The 12,461-nt window shown below is 44.0% G+C and overlaps 1 protein-coding gene across 1 annotated transcript in view; it reads left to right on the top strand.

Annotated features, from left to right (window-relative positions):
• man1a2 (mannosidase, alpha, class 1A, member 2) overlaps positions 1-12,461 on the top strand; it is a 162,438-nt gene that overhangs the window by 108,207 nt on the left and 41,770 nt on the right. The window lies entirely within an intron of this gene.

The following is a 12,461-nucleotide window of genomic DNA, read 5'->3' as shown; positions in this document are numbered from 1 at the left end:
TTTATAACTTTATTTTTCTGATTTCTGTTTTTCTCCCTCTGAGGAACAAACCACGGCCGACACTCTGCAGGCAGCAGGGAAAAACTGCGCCTGTAGTCTGCATTTCTTACGTCTTACTCTGTGAATTAAGGATTTATTTAGATCAAACCAGAGTTGGTGATTGTCAGAACAGCAACCATCTGAGAGGCCGTCATTAGAAACAGATTGGGAAAAGGGCAGGTACTTTAAAATCACACCTGACAGGTGATTGGATGAACCATCTGTTTATCAAACTCTCGACGAATTCAATCAGGAGAAGATCATAAACATTTGTTCCATTGAGAAAAGCCTTCAGTGTCTTTCTCCTCTCTCAATGTAGGAAAACTGAGCATCTAAGCTAACCTCTTCAGGAGCGCCATTGTTGTTTTGAACGAGCGGCCACGTTGTGTCGTTGTCACAATCCCTGCTCCTCCCTCAGCTGCCAGTAGCTCCTCACGGGACACTGATTGGCCGGACACCGTTCAGCCAATCACGAATGCATTACGTGTGACATGAATGTGGGGTTATACTACTAATGTAGTCAGGGTGCAACAGTCTCTGCTGATCGTGGTGGTGCCTGCTGCCGTGGTCCTGCATGACGCTTCCTGCTGCTATTATAATCTATCACCTTTGCTGTGCTTGTTTCTACTATTCTGCTGTATTAATAAGTCATATTCACATTACTATAGATGTTATTATAGTTACTGGAGGTGTGTCTGTCTCTGTCCACCTGTCCGTCTTTTCTCTCTCTCTCTCTCCTTCTCTTCCTCTCTCCGGTGCAGACAGATGTCCGTCCTCCACAGAGCTGGGTCTGTCTGACGTTCCTGTCTGTTATAGTGAAGGTTTTCAACGCCACCGTACTCTACGGGGGAATTGTTGGGTCTCTGTAAATCATAAATCAGTCATAGAGTGTGGTCTTTACCTACTCTGTAACGTGTCCTGAGATAACTTTGGTTATGATTTGGCACTATAAATAAAATTGAATTGAACTGAATTGAATTTTACAAGCCCACAGATCCGTTTGTATTGCAGTTTTTGGGTCAAGGTTTCGGTTCAGTTTGTAGGCTAGGTAGAAGATAAACAACCTTTTCTAATGTTTTCTTCCTTCCTGAGATTTTATTGTATATTTAATCAACAAGTATTCTTTCAAAAGTGTGACTCAGACTTTACAAAACAAACGAACAAATACTGTAGTAGCTGCATTCGTTGGGTTTTTCCTTAATCGCATAATGGCCTCGTAAATTCAAAAAGGAGATTTTGTGGTCCCTGTCTTTTCTATGGTTGGGTTTTGCTTCCCTAATCTGTAGTGTCGTATGTATCCAACCATTGAGAGATTGTTCATGGGGTGAATTTACGATATAAATAAAATAAGACTTTAACGACAAGACAGCAGCATTAAATATGCAAACCTTAATGTTCTGACAGTCTTCTCCGGTGAGAGAGCAGCACATATTGAGGCCACCCCAGTTCTTTCTAGCAACAGTCGTCTGTCTTCCCCAGGGAGTCCTTTTCCCCTCCGCAGATATTGATGTGATGACATGCTCAGTAACTGGCTGCTGCTGTGCCAGAAGGCAGACACACGCACACACACACACACACACACACACACACTGTGAGAACAAGGGGAAAAACCAAGATGGTGAAACAAACGAGAGAGAAATTTTAATTCCATCACAGCTTTCTGAATTCCCCTCTGCAAACGAATGACTAACTGCACCCATACAAACCGAGGGGAAATGAAAAGGTATCCATCTTACTTTTTTAGATTTCAGCCAGTCTGCAAAAGTCACTTGGGGCGTTGAGCTGGAAGGACGTCGAGGTTACAAGACAGTGCAAATGAGGTTCAGTTGGAGAGGTGTGGAGAGGAGACGGAAATGGGTGTGAGAGGGAAGAGCACAGAAAAAAGAGTGAGAGATTTTGTTAATGGAGATGACAAGCAGAGAGATGTGGGGAAATGGACCATGCACTGAATACAGGAAAAAAAGAGGGCATAGAGAATTAAGTTAATGAAGGAAAGACGACAATGATGTAAAGTGGTACATGAAAGGAAAAGATCTCTATGAGGGTTATAGTGAAGGCAACCGGGACGGATCACGGGATCATATTGGGATCAGTTGTGTTTGGTGCAGAGCTGTGGTGTCCAACAATGCTTTTTCCCGTCATCAGCCATGGCCGAAATAACCACAGTTGTTGCTTGGTACCTGTTTTCGAAACCCCTGATATCGCATCTCATCTTCATCTCATCTTCATCCGCTTCTCCGGGGTCGGGTCGCGGGGGCAGCAGCTTTAGCAGGGGACCCCAAACTTCCCTTTCCCGGGCCACATTAACCAGCTCTAACTGGGGGATCCTGAGGCGTTCCCAGGCCAGTGTGGAGATATAATCTCTCCACCTGGTCCTGGGTCTTCCCCGAGGCCTCCTCCCAGCTGGACGTGCCTGGAACACCTCCCTAGGGAGGCGCCCAGGGTTCATCCTTACTAGATGATCCTGAACCACCTCAACTGGCTCCTTTCAACGCAAAGGAGCAGCGGCTCTACTCCGAGTTCCTCATGGATGGCTGAACTTCTCACCCTAAGAAGAACCCCAGATATGTCAGAATCCAATGCCGTCGTGTTTGGATTAATCTGGACTTTAGAGAGTACTGAAGAGTACGGCGTCTGGGATAGTCCGAGTGCCGCTTCTACGGTGATTTGAACCCAAAATTAACTGATTTTGCTGTTATTTAAATGCAATAAATGGATGAAAAGTAAGCCAAAATAATGATATAATGATAATTACTTGAACAAAAAGTCTGAATTCATACTTTATCAGGCCTGTCCGCATGACCACAAGCACACAACTTATAAAATATTTGTTTCCTGAATGTAGTTTGGAGCAGTCAGGGCTTTGCTAACATCATTCGCTGCAGACAACTGTAATCATGTCCCTCCATTTCTGAATCAACATCAGGATGATGAATCTAAACACTGATAGGCGTTCGCGACACAGCGTCACACCGATTTCTTGCTTGAGTGAATGAAGCTCATTTTGTGCGTCTGCTCGGATCTGCGTCGTCTTTCATCTTTTGTACATACACCGTTGACTTTGTGTGTATTCGCGGTCTGAACATTGAAGAAAGGATAGTCTAGCAGTCAGTGTGATACGTCAACAAACACAGTGCTCGTGCAGCTAATTTGACGGCGGTCTCCATGGCAGCTCATCCTTATGCCTCCTGCCTTTGATGCAGCCCCACTGGATGCGAGACAGTATAAGCCAATGACTCAGATGATGGCGAAGTGGCATGACAAAGTATGGAAATGACACACCGTAACCACACACACACACACACACACACACAAACACACACACACACACACACACAGAGCGGGTGACTTAATCCTGTCTCTCCTGCTGGCCCTGGGGCATTCAGCACATTTCACAGATTACCCCTTAATCCCTTTAGGAGGCTCCATTACATGTAAACAGTGGACCACTGCTTACACCAGAGACTGTGTGTGTCTGCCTATGCATACTGTGTGTGTCTCTGTGTGTGTGTGTGTGTGTTTGTTTTATATGTATTAACAAATTGTTCACTTCAGTGTGAATGCTGATCTCATTAAGTCATTTAGTACTTAGTATTAGTCTTTTCCCACAGTGTATTTGTTATGGAGATTTTTGGGTCAAGAGAGACCAAGTTAGTGATGAGAATAATAAATGATACCTGTAGAGTCGTTCTAATACCAGTATGAGAAATGCCTCAGATACTGCGCAAAATGCTGCTATTAGTATTAGCGAGTACCAGTGAGATACCACTTAATTTAGCCTCGGAGGAAATCAACTTTCTCTCTAGGTCGTCCTCAGACAAGCCGTCCATCATTGTCTCCAGTCATCCAGATTCTCCGTACATCTCTCCAGTTCGCTGGTACTCTGGGTTCCTGCGTCCCTCTTGAGTACGTCCACGTGTGTTAGTGTAGGACGTCCTCTTGACCCGCGCCCGCGTGTCGGTTCCCACAGCACCAGCTTGCTGGCTGACAGTTCTGGGTGTCTTTGGCAGTGCCCTGCAAGTCTCATTCTCCTTACAGTGATCTTTTCACTCCCCCTTGGGTTCCCTCATACAGGATCATGTTGGTTACATGTGCATTCTTGCTGATGTTAAGCACCGCACGCAACATCCTGGTGTAGCACCCATCCGGGGACTTCTCTAGGGTTGGTTTAATAAACTTTAAAGTAGTTTATTCATGGTATTTTTCCATTATGATTAGAAAATGATATGATATTAATTCTTTGGATGTATTTGTTTAAAATATGTATTTTTAACGCAATGGTACAGAATTGGTACTTGCCATCAGATGATCTGCAAGTTTGGGTACAGGGAAGGAAAAAATAGTATTGTAACACCTCTAATTACCTGTACATATGGGTAGAAATTAGTATTATGTTTGAGTATTTATTAGTTTAAGTGTAGTTTGGGGGTGACCTCGACTTGTCTGCTTGTATTTGCATGTTCGTTATTTCTAATATGACGTTCTGTCCAGATTGGACGCACTCTGTTCTTTGTGTTCCTGTCTAGAGTCTCATATCTATCAGAGCTTTCTCAGCTTAACAGCGATCTCAGTCCCTCCCAGCTGCTCATGGTTTACAATTGATATCCTCGTGTGTAATTACTGGATCATTGGCTGAGTTTAGGACGTGTTTGAGTGGCGGATTACAGCTCTGCCTGTCCCTGGGAACGTAACATTGATGTGTCATTTGGCACAGGATTTCATCCAAAAGCTCCTTACGGGGCCATCGCACGCATTTTTTTAGCAAGGCTGGTCCCAGTGGAAGTCAAAGTGTTAACGTCATTCTCCACCACGACGGCTACAACACCAGCCTGTGCCGCCCCCCCCCCCCACCCCCCCCCCCTCTCTAACCTCCCCACCCTTCCCTGCTGTACTCTAAATCTGCTGTCTGGGAATTTGGCCCATCGAAACAAACAACTCGGTTGCCTCAGGGCATTGCTAATCCTGAAAGAGTGAGAGAATGTAGGAAAAGATTAATAGGGAAAGAGAAATGGGCTGGGGGGAGTGCTGCGAGAGAGAAAGGACGCTGCTAATGGGTGAATTAAGAAGAGTGCAAACAGGCAGGAGAAAAATTTGGGATTTTTAGACAAATATCAGAAATCATAATTGATATTTTAGTTAACAAACACATGAATTCAGGGAAAATAAACCTTAAATCATCTTATTAATTATAAAAAAAATATGCTTGTCAGCGCTCTCTGTGGGAAAAATTACATCAGGGCGACACCGTTTTCACATTTCCAACATACAAACTATATTCACACTGATACCTCTGTAATAGATTAAAATTAGCCGATAAATTCAGCATCCGTGAGGAACTCGGAGCAGAGCCGCTGCTCCTTTGTGTTGAAAGGAGCCAGTTGAGGTGGTTCAGGATCATCTGGTAAGGATGAACCCTGGGCGCCTCCCTAGGGAGGTGTTCCAGGCACGTCCAGCTGGGAGGAGGCCTCAGGGAAGACCTAGGACCAGGTGGAGAGATTAGATCTCCACACTGGCCTGGGAACGCCTCAGGATCCCCCAGTTAGAGCTGGTTAATGTGGCCCTGGAAAGGGAAGTTTGGGGTCACCTGCTAAAGCTGCTGCCCCCGCGACCCGACCCCGGATAAGATCTAATCTCTCCACCTGGTCCCGGGTCTTCCCCGAGGCCTCCTCCCAGCTTTTCCAATAGAGGGAATGTCTTTTGACAAATGCGATCAATGAGATTAGCACCGACTGGATGACGTAAGTCATAATTTCACATACATGAGCAGAGAAAGTCCATCTATATAAGATAATTTAGTATATATATCATCAAAACAATCTAAACAAGTACGTAGAACGCTTTACATCCCAATCCTTGCATGTTATGTTAATTTGGCAGTAAAGTTCTTAATAAAATACAAAAACAGGCTTTACCATGTGGTTATTTTTATATCGACCATTTGTTTATTGAATTACGGAAAAACAAGAGGTATCAGGAAATATATTGTCATGTAGATATGACATGTTCTGTATCAGGAGAGAAGATTGTGGCCATGTTGCACAGCCCTAGCGTGTGCATGCGTGTGTGTGCCTGTGTGTTTTTGTGTGTGTGTGTGTGCGCGTTGACTGAGAGAGTTCATCCTGCAGTGATCGATTTTCAAGTATCCTGTAAAGCATTTTAAAGGGCTGAACACTAAAGCTGTCAGACCTGGAGGGAGAATTTTTTTCTTTTTTTTTTACCTCTTAACTCTCAATATTGTAATGTTGTCTTCTTGCTACAGTACACTCGCTGTCAACAGGATAGATGCACATGCGGTTGTTTTGCTGCAGCGATTTGGAGATGTGTCAAGGAGGATGAGGACACACACTTCACTTTGATTTGTTGACAATTTAACAGTGAAACATTGGCTAAACCAGCAGCCATTGGTAGAGAAGGGAAGGGTAAATCATTTTTATTCAATACGACGAAAATGCAAAATGAGGATGTGCTTCAGTCAAATCCATCTTCAGCCACGTCGGAAGTTGATGCATTTGATTTAAAGCCCGTAGCTGCAACCAGAATATGAGATTCGTTGCACCGTGAGATTGAATTTTGAATATTTCTTGCACTAGTCCAAATGAGACACACTTGTCTTTCCACCACTTTTTCTTTATTCATGTGAATTTGATCCGCTTTATTAAAGTACGCTGTTATCGTGCTACTCGTGTGTGGGCCGAGGCGTTTGGTTTTTCAAAAGCAGAAAACAAATAAAGACGAGAACATTGAAGTTAGTTTCAACAAAAAAGAAATAATTAGAAAAGCAAATATACAATAATGTATCTTCAGCCATTTGACTCTTTGTTCCCCTCAGCTCTCCTAATATTAAATAACACTTAGGCTATTAGACTACACACTAATTTATCTAAATTATTAATCTTCTTAATGTATTTATATATTTATTACTTATTCTGGCTTAGCTGCGAGAATCTGTTAGGATGACTTTTATTCTGTATTTTATCCCCTGAAGTATATAAATATATATATATATGTGTGTGTGTGTGTGTGTGTGTGTGTATTTCAGGGATTTTAACCATGTCTCTATGTCTGGAGCACTGTTGCCACTGTTATGTCAATGTCTTCTTGTTTTTTGTCAATGTCATTAATGTCGTTTATGTGTGTGTGTGTAAGCAGCCTACTCTTTTTACCTGCAACCAAATCTTCTCTTGGGTACAATAAAAGTTACCTTACCTTTCACTCCACTGGAGTTGACATGACAGTTTTCCTAGAATTAGATTTTAAAAAGCCGTAGTATATTTTTACTTGCTTACAGTATTGCAATATATCAAATCTTAACCTCTGTGTCGTGATATGTAACGTATCGCCAGATTCTTCCCAATACACACCCTACCACCGTACCACATACTGATACGTATATCTCCTTATCTAATTTGGTCTACGTGTGAGGAAAGTCAAATAGTCTAATTTTTTTGTTGCAGAACTAGGTGCAAAAAACTCTCAGTGAGTTACCAAACATTCATTCATTCATTCATCTTTAACCGCTTGTCCCTGTCGGGGTCGGGGTTGGGGGTGCTGGAGCCGATCCCAGCTGACATCGGGCTAAGGCGGGGTCCACCCTGGACAGGACGCCAGTCTATCACAGGACACATAGAGACGAACAGAGACAGACAACCATTCACACCTACGGGTGATTTAGAGTCATCAATGAACCGAACACCTGCACGTCTTTGGACTGTGGGAGGAAACCGGAGAACCCGGAGAAAACCCACGCAGACACGGGGACAACATGCAAACTCCACACAGAAGGGCCCCAGCCGGGCTTCGTACCTGCAACCTTCTTGCTGTGAGGCAACTCCACCACCTCACCGTGCCGCCCGAGTTACCAAACGTCTGAAACCAAAATGTACTTACATTTTACGACTGCCTACAGTTGACACTCGCTGTCTGCTCATGAGGGAATTGTTGGGTCTCTGTACATCAAAGGATGTGGTGTAAACCTACTCTATATGGAAAGTGTCCTGAGATAACCTTTAAGATTTTAAACTTTGGATAAAAATAGATTTTAAATGTATGTGGCGTATCTTACAGCATACTGTTGCACATCCTCTGAGTCCGTTCACGGCAGAGGCTGAACACTGAGTCCAGCTACACAAGTGAAAACAGTCGGAGCACCACACGTCTCAAGTGTGATAATGCTCCGTAGTAACATAAACCAGATATGGGAAATGTTCAGGCACTAATCAAGCCGACTTTCTATCTTCCTTCTCCGTCTCTCAGCACGTTCACGTCCTTTCACACTCAACTATTACCGCCGTGTTTCTTTAGAAGGCCCGGTAGCTTTTTCCCTGAGTGCAGCCTCGTCTCTCACCCCTGCCCGCAGATGAAAGCAGCGGAGGAGGAAGGATGATTATCATAAACTGTGGAGTTTTATCTGCAAAGGCGGCCGGCCGTCTCCTCTGACGGGTCGTTTGGATCCTGTCCCTGCTTGATGACATCAGCAGCAGGATTGCCAATAAAACGCAGTGAATTTTATTAAGGGTCTCGGTGCGGCCAGCAGACAGGCTACGAATCAGTGGAGAGGTTTATGATGGGTGGGCGGACGTGTCTACACAGGAGATGACCCAAGACACACACACACACACACACACACACACACACACAAATAACAAATGGACCTTCTTTGGATCCGTACATATACAGCCATGAGAGACTCTGTGTTTCTGCCCTGGTTGTGTTAAAGCTGATGAAGTGGAGGCCTTTGCTCTACTTAAAGCATCTGGTAGTTACGTTCTATTTCTGTAAAGGATAACTTGTATTTTTTAAATTTGCATTCCAATGATAGCCTTGTAAGGGCGCACTCACACTGTCCACCTGTACCGTGCACAAACAGGTTTCACGGGTAAAGTCTAGTTCGTTTGACCAGTGTGAGTGCAACCGTACTGCGCCTAGTTGCGGTACAGTTGCCGTCCACGGCCCGTTTGGGAGAGGTGGGCTTTTGTCAAGCTCGTTTGCACATGTACGAGCACGAGCGTGCCCATGAGCACGAGGCCTACGGCGGTTCTGAGGTAATTTTATGTGCGTCTGTTGGAACGTAGAAAAAAGAAGGAGGGACCGTGCGCGGACATTTAAAACAATGGCGGTGAAAGGTTCACGTTGGTGTGATGCGGAGGTGGAGTGTTTACTGCAGATTAGGTCGATGAAAATATTCAAAAACAGTCGACAAGACGCACAAAAACTCAGAGGTCTACGGAAAGATTTGTAAACAAAGCCACGCATCGCCATGACGTCATCAATGCGTGTGACGTGTTACGGCGTGATGACGTATAGGCAGCAAGAAGCATTCTCCGAGGCCCAGGTAGTGTGAGTACAAACGGGCCTGGAGGGGGGGACAAGGACCCTAAAGCACGGTCTTTTCCACTCAGGTTTCTACGCACAAATGGAAAATGTGCATAAAACAGGTGGATGAAACGTCCCCATTGTCTTCTTGATCCTCTGTCATCCTCCCTTATATCCTCCCCATCTGCAGGCCTGTCTCTACATCCTGTATTTGTCCCGTGTTTAACTCCACAGTTTGACCTCCCAGGTCCTCTGTGAGATGTCCCACTGGCTGCTTAAGTGTTCCGCAAACACCAGCATGTGTTGTTGCTCTCTCTTAATTTGCGAGACAGCAGGATTTTTCCATAGATCTGATCTCTGTGTTAAACCTCTCAGCCCTGACGGATTGCATTGATGAGTCAGCCTCCGTCTGGCCCGCGTTGGAGTACTTTTCTCTCTCTGACTGCTGTCTACAACTCCCTATTTATCCATTTATGCCACAAATGTCCTTCAGAAGTTGAAGATACATCGAAAAACTGGAAATTGACTATCTCTAAAGAGTGGGGACTGACAGTCTTGCGGAAATGTACGTTCAGGACAGGTTCTATTCCAATCTGCTGGCAGTCTGGTATCAAGACGACTGAGATTATATTAAGATTACTGCAATGCAACTGCAGAGCTTGTGAACAGCAGGTAAACCATCAGCTGCCGCAGACGTAGCGAGTGACATATCACTAAAATACAAACGCAACACTCGACAAGATGCTTTAAAGAGAAATTTCCAGCTGGGATTTTAAGAATGTGTCATTGTAGAAGTGTGCAGACTGGTCCTCTTTATTTAGTTAATTAATATGAAGTTAATTCACGGAGGTAATCTACCTCTTGAAGTGTTCTTGAAGTTGATTTAATAAAGCCATTTCTTCCTTATTCATTGTCTAGAAAATTGGACTGTAATCACTTTGTGACAGTTGTTCTTTTTACTGATTGTGAAATAAATGAATTACCATAATTTCTAAGTTTAAGTGCCTTAGAGCTGATGTCCCTCTGACATTACCTTTGTAGCAGTAATTACGTTTCCTCCAGGGGGAGTTTTTCCCTACACTCAAAAACTGACTGTAAATCCACATTTTCCTTTTCCACCCCTGATGAGCTCGCACCTGTGTCTTTGTCGGCTCCATTTTTGTCTCTCGGCGCCACACGGCTTGATTGCTTTTGACGGGTAAAGAACATTTTTAAGTGCGTGGTTCATGAACGGCAGGTTCTATTGTCCTGCCGCAAATGACTTTCACTGAAGTTTGTTCATGCTGTGATCAATAGATGTTCATGCTGTGAATAACATTAGATTTTATGAATACGATGTCTTGTTTGGTCCGTCATATAGTGACACCTTTGTACAGATATGTTCGGGGGTTTATGACGCAGGTGTCCCTTAAATGACAAATTCAGCTTGAATAACAAACTGTTAATAAACTGAGTATTTTCAAGCAAAACAAAGGGAAAGGGTGTCTGCAGTGTCTTAAAAAGTATTAAATGTTAATACATTTTATGAGTTTTAAACCCCCTTTTGCAGGGTATTCAAATTTTTTGTATTTGCCCAAAGAGGTTGCAGCTGACGTTTGTGGGTATTTTAATCATTCAGTGGGTGCAATTTTGGGATTCTGAGCAGTGTATTCATATAATCCCACTTGAACAGCGATGCTGAAAGGCCAACTTGCGGCGCTGCAGTGAGTTCGCGGGCTACCGTTGCATTGTGGGTAATGTAGTTTTGGTGCGTGAAAAACACCAGCAGGCGGCTGTGGCGTGCGGGCCGGTTCTAATACTAATCAAATATCATCCCGGGGGCCGAGAAAATTCATTTGCGGGCTGGATCTGGCCAGCGGGCCTTGACTTTGACACCCATGAACTAGAATAAGGTCCCTTTACACCCTGGTGTTGAACTGCTTATAAATGATGGGGCAATGCAAATTTTTTTTTGATCAATGATTGGAGGAATAGAAGTTTGAACCCTCTTGAAATAACCACGAGGCATAACATTACTGCTATGTGTGTGTGTCGTAGAGAGATAAGTGTCTGGCCTCACATGCTAAGCACTAGCCACAAAGATGCTAAGAGATGCACATAAACACACATAAACCTACGCCTGATTCTCTTTTACGTATCTAAATCATTGTGGAGCTGCACAAACATGCACAGGCCTTATTTCCATTACCACTGGTAGCTTTGTATGGATGTAGAAAAGCCCTTTTTACACCCAAGGAGTTAAAGTGTGTCGCTGATGTGACCGGTGAGAGGTGTCCATGAGTTCTTAACTGCTTATGAATGACGGGGCAATGCAAGTTTTTTAGATCAATGATTGGAGGAATAGAAGTTTGAACTCTTTGGAAATAACCCGCGAGGCATAGCGTTACCGCTCTGTGTGTGTCGTAGAGAGATAAGTGTAGCCTCGATGGGGATCAACACTGTCTGGTCTCACATGCTAATAACTAGCCACAAAGATGCTAAGAGGCGCACACAGCAGAGGCCGGACACATAAACCTACGCCTGATTCTCTTTTACGTATCTCAATCATTGTGGAGCTGCACCAACATGCCCAGGCCTCATTTTCACTCCCATTAGTAGCTTTGTATGGACGTAGAAAAGCCCTTTAACACCCGAGGAGTTAAAGTGTGTCGCTGATGTGTCCATGAGTTCCTAAAATGTCTGGAAAGGGTCTTTAAAAAGGGTATTCCAGCATGATGATGTGCGGTGTTCTCTGATAGTGGTGAGAAAATCAACTAACCATGAATGAAAGAAAACGAAACATCAAGATTAATAAACATCACTGGTAAACTTTGTTTGTTGCCGTTTGTCTTAAATCTCATCACCCACCGCGGTTCCACGGTGCCTTTTCAGCTCTCAGCTCGTGTATGCGGCGAGTTCAGCAGCAGAACAACCGTAGTTTGCTTTTATCTCTTTGACTGGCACACTGAGAAACGAACAAGGGCTGCAGCAGATTTTTTTTCTGAGCCCTCATCTGTCAGACGAGTGCAGGAACTTGTGTAATCTCAAAACGAACACATGTCCATTTCTCCCCATCAGTCTGTATAAATTAAGACGGCAGTCGCGATAATAGAAACCCGACTCTGACTGTG

The sequence above is a fragment of the Echiichthys vipera genome (assembly GCF_963691815.1).
Source record: "Echiichthys vipera genome assembly, chromosome: 10".
NCBI classification, from domain to species: domain Eukaryota; kingdom Metazoa; phylum Chordata; class Actinopteri; order Perciformes; family Trachinidae; genus Echiichthys; species Echiichthys vipera.
Note: the sequence above shows the minus strand (reverse complement) of the source record. Positions and strands in the feature narration are given on the sequence as shown.